Source organism: Acartia tonsa, chromosome 2, assembly GCF_053477335.1.
Source record: "Acartia tonsa isolate MP-2025a chromosome 2, ASM5347733v1, whole genome shotgun sequence".
NCBI lineage: Eukaryota > Metazoa > Arthropoda > Copepoda > Calanoida > Acartiidae > Acartia > Acartia tonsa.
In genome coordinates, this window is record NC_137261.1 from 5,550,619 (window position 1) to 5,555,846 (window position 5,228).

Consider the following 5,228-nt stretch of genomic DNA (forward strand, 5'->3'; position numbering starts at 1 on the left):
CCATTTTATAGAAGCAGAAATATAATCTATGATTATGGTTTTGACCCTCTAAAACTGTAATCTACCTTTCCACTTTCCCCTCTCTTATTTGAAATTTAAGATTCCACTTTTGCCTCTCTTGGTGAAGATATCTTCACCAAGAGAGGGGAAAGTGGAATCTTACATTTCAAAAATCGTATCAGCGTTGAAGATATCTTCACCAAGAGAGGGGAAAGTAGAATCTTACATTTCAAAAATCGTATCGGCGTTGAAGATATCTTCACCAAGAGAGGGGAAAGTGGAAAGGTAGATTACAGTTTTAGAGGGTCCAAACCATAATCATAGATTATATTTCTGCTTCTATAAAAATGGATTCAACTCCCTAACTGTATAATAATAATATCTAGGTAAGCTCGTGATATTTGATATTACAAGACTACAAGTCGCTTCGACCAATTACAATAAGGTACAATATTTTGAGCGAGGCATCTCTATAACCAAGTCCTAAAAATGTTGGTATGTCCTTAAACAGAATTCTGTATTTAAGAAGTTTTGCAACATATTTACGTATAATTTTGTCAAAACTTATATATTCATATTTTGTATATACAGTTCTGGCACTCTACAAGAGCAAATGTTCGCCTGTCATACAGATTCAGAGCTTCGCCTTTATAGATGTTATCATCCATGTTTAATTGTAACCATGCATGTTATAAATAACAGTAATATGTTACGACTGACGGATATAAGGACTGACCCTACTTGTAGAAGATAATCTCTTTTAAAAATGAACCATTCATATTTTTTTTAAATGACGCTTAATAAAACTGGTATTGTTGATTTAGAACTATTTCTGAATTAAAACGTACCACCACAGACTTTTACGTCAACAAAAATTCTTTAAAATTCTTACAGGTAATAATAAGAACGCAAAAGTCAATGCTCTTTAAACTAAAAGCATAATACAATTTTTCAGACTTATCTTGTGACGCTACTAACAAAATTTGAACTGCGTCTTATATTATCTAGATCTAGCGGATTTGTCCTTAGCTTAAAGGGAATCTGAAGTACAATGGAGCAATGCAAATAGACGTCCAAGCTTTTTATTGGAGAGGGAATAAAATGAGGGTTTTTAAAGGTCTGGGGGGAGGGTAGTCTAGTATATTTCTGAAAAAGTTGAGGATGCCTGTGGCGATCTCAAAAATTTGTTTGTAGGGAGTAATCACCCCTTTACCCTTCCCCCTTTGGACGTCCTTAGATAGATGGGGCAGAAAACTAGCATAAAATCATCTCAAGAATAGAATGAAAATGCATCATGGGGCCTGTAGCAAAATTCTATAAATGGGCTCCAAAGAGACTGTCAGGCACTGAAAACATCTAACATTTTTTTATTAAAATAAACTTTATAAGGGGGGGGGGGGGAGGGGAAATATTATTTTTGGGGGGCGCCTGTACATAGAGGGGGCAATACTTTCGGTGCCTGAAAAAAAACTTGTGTGCTGAGCTGTGCTCCACAAGAAAATTAGAGGGTAAGCGCCATAATTTATTATCTGTTTCATTCAAAACTAGCATGTCAAATAGCCTGACTGACAAAAACAATTTAATTCAATTAATTTTTATTTAAACATAAACATATTAAAATTATTAAAACTGTGTAGATATGTAAATTTATAAAAAGTACAACAAATATCAATAGTAAAAATTTCATTTATGAAAATGGTATCTTTCCTCCTTTTAGTTACTTTTGTCTTTAAACAATATTTTTAAAAGCGAAGCTTTTCTATAATCGGCTAGAAATCAACCTTATTCGACATTCACTCAAAGCCCCAAAAATAATGGACTTAAAAGTGTATTAAACTGTATATAAGACATTTGCGAATATATTGATACCATTAATTTGCCTCTTAGATAGAAAAAAGTATTTTTTTTAATATTTTTCTCTTGCTACAAATCAAGTTTCAAATTTGAGTCACCAAAAATGCTAAACTAATTTTTGCTCTAGAAGAATCAATTTTTGGAGTTAGAAAGTGCTTAATACCTCATTTTAATCGCCTGGCATTGCTTTATAATATACAGGTAATGGCTTGGTTTTTTATGGAACAGCTGACTAAAAAATCGAGGTTTTGTGATAAACACACTTTTGTTGTTGCTCCATAAATGATATTTTTTTTCCCAATTTTTTTGGCTGTAAAGAAGCTTTATATATTCATATAACATCCACCTAAATTTGACTTTTGGTATTTTATTTATAACATCACCAGAGGGAATTGAATTTTGGAAAAAAAATATCAATTTATATTTTACACTGCTATGCATTGTTCTTGTTCTTGTTTCTAAAAAAAATTTATATTATAAAAAAGAGAATTATTTAACGCTTCTATAGGTATGTTTATCATTTTTCTAGGCTTAATATAACTATAATTACACCATTTTAAAGTTAGACATCATAACATATTAACACAATTATTGAATCGGTCTGTATTATTAAGCTGTCAACTCTTAAAACAGCTGCATTTCATTATCCTATTATATAAAGTAGTAATCTTTGTTGTCTTTAGCTTAAGATTTTGACAATTACAGTACCTATTGAGTTCTGTGTTTTATGGATGCTTCCTATAGGACCCTGGATAGTTTTGGAATTTTGAAAATAATATCAATTTATATTTTACACTGCTATGCATTGTTCTTGTTCTTGTTTCTAAAAAATATTTTTATAATTAAAAAGAGAATTATTTAATGCTTCTATAGGTATGTTAATCATTTTTCTAGTCTAAATATAACTATAATTTTTAAACATCATTATATTCAAGTTATTGTAATTTTTAAATAAAATATCAATATCAAGAACTATTGGAACAATTTTTACCATGCAAAACAAGGTGTTATAAAGTGTAGGATCCCTCACAATATCTATCTGTCTGTCTATAATGCATTACACATGTAATGCTAATAGAGAGGATGCTATAAGAGTGCTCTTATAATGTGAACTTCTCATAATTGAATGGGCTTCCTGAAACCAGAGACCATAAAGTTGGCCTATTAACTACAAGGGGGAGTGCAGGAGTATCCAGGGGGAGGTGCTTGTAAAAGGGTAATTTTTTTAGGGATGGGGGTAATCACCACCCTTAATATATTATGGGGGGTATAAACCCAGCCTTTTACATTTTTTTTAATAGGAGTAAAGAAAATCCTTAAAACTTACAAATCTAGGAATCAAACTAGCACCCCAACCATTAATCGGTTCCATGCCAAATGTAGGAGTGGAAAAACATTGAAGGGACAAATGCATGAGTCCCAAACGTCAGAGTGGAACAAACGGAGGAGTGGGACAAACGTTGGAGTGGACAAACGCAGGATTTTTGGGACAAACGTCGGAGTGTACAAACACAGGAGTCCCAAACTTTTTTTTCAATTTTGAATTTTTGTTTACAAACACAGCCCCCCCTACCTTCGTCCCATTACTTTTCTTAGTTAGGTTAGGTTAGGATATAGGCTAGGGGGCTGAGCGCTGCAGCCAGTCATTATTTTGTAGACAGGGGTATAAAAAATTTCAAAATTGTAATATTATTAAAATAGTAGACACTCCTAGGTTTTATTTAAGCAATGTCCACTCCAATGTTTTCCACTCCGACGTTTGTCCACCTTGATGTTTGTCCACTCTGACGTTTGTCCCATTCTTACGTTTGTCCACTCCGATGTTTGGGACTCCTGCATTTGTCCACTCCGATTTTTGGGACTCCTATGTTTGCTTTTCTTGTTATGATTATACAGTAACTCCTAGTGGGTGAAAATTGAACTTGAAATTTTCAAATTTAATTTTCTCAAAAACCGCTGCATTTTAGATTTTATTGAAAAGTGAAATAAAGTTACCTAACCTAGGGTAATGAAATGCACTATGTCCCAATTTAGGTTCTGACACTAAAGTCAAAGCACCTTAGAAGGCACTGTGCATGGTGTGGATATACACATCCTAATTGTAAAAATGTTTTGCTTTTTAAAATTGTAAATCAATTATTCAGGAATCGTTTTACTTTGTTTGTTTACTAGCAGCTGCGCTCCAAACATCTAGGAGCTCTGTAATTAAAGGAGTAAGGAAATTAGTAAAATAGCCTTATACTTTACCAAAATCTTAAGCTACAGACAAAAAAGCTTTATATAACATGTATTAATTTGTAAAACTGCAAATGATAAAATATGACCTATTTTTTTCTCTTTAAAAATTCTCTTTAAACACCTCCCCCTTTTTATATAAAGATGCTAATTCCCCCCTAACCCCAAGAGGATATAAGCAGTAAAAACCCCACAGGTGGCACAATTTTCTAACACTTCTTTCTTATTTAGTCTTTTAAAAGGATTCAAATGCATTGACATATATATATTTTTTTTTAACTCTTATTTTATACATCTTAATTGGAACTGATGATCTATTTTTATAGAGAAACATATGTATTCCATCAATAAAAAGTTAAAAATTAAGTGTGTTTATACATATAATAATTACTATATATAATAGGATAATGAAATGCAGCTGTTTTAAGGGTTGCCAGCTTAATAATACAGACCGATTCAATAATTGTGTTAATATGTTAAGATGTCTAACTTTAAAATGGTGTAATTATAGTTATATTTAGCATAGAAAAATGATAAACATACCTATAGAAGCGTTAAATAATTCTCTTTTTTATGATATAAATTTTTTTTAGAAACAAGAACAAGAACAATGCATAGCAGTGTAAAATATAAATTGATATTTTTTTTCCAAAATTCAATTCCCTCTGGTGATGTTATAAATAAAATACCAAAAGTCAAATTTAGGTGGATGTTATATGAATATATAAAGCTTCTTTACAGCCAAAAAAATTGGGAAAAAAAATATCATTTATGGAGCAACAACAAAAGTGGGTTTATCACAAAACCTCGATTTTTTAGTCAGCTGTTCTATAAACAACCAAGTCATTACCTGTATATTATAAAGCAATGCCAGGCGATTAAAATGAGGTATTAAGCACTTTCTAACTCCAAAAATTGATTCTTCTAGAGCAAAAATTAGTTTAGCATTTTTGGTGACTCAAATTTGAAATTTGATTTGTTGCAAGAGAAAAATATCAAAAAAAACATACTTTTTTTTATCTCAGAGGCAAATTAATGGTACCAATATATTCGCAAATGTCTTATATACAGTTTAATACACTTTTAAGTCCATTATTTTTGTGGCTTTGAGTGAATGTCGAATAAGGTTGATTTCTAGC

The 5,228-nt window shown here is 31.4% G+C and overlaps 1 protein-coding gene across 3 annotated transcripts in view; it reads left to right on the forward strand.

The window, feature by feature from the left end:
* The window catches only part of SsRbeta (signal sequence receptor beta), a 417,378-nt gene that overhangs the window by 165,615 nt on the left and 246,535 nt on the right, over positions 1 to 5,228 (forward strand). The window lies entirely within an intron of this gene.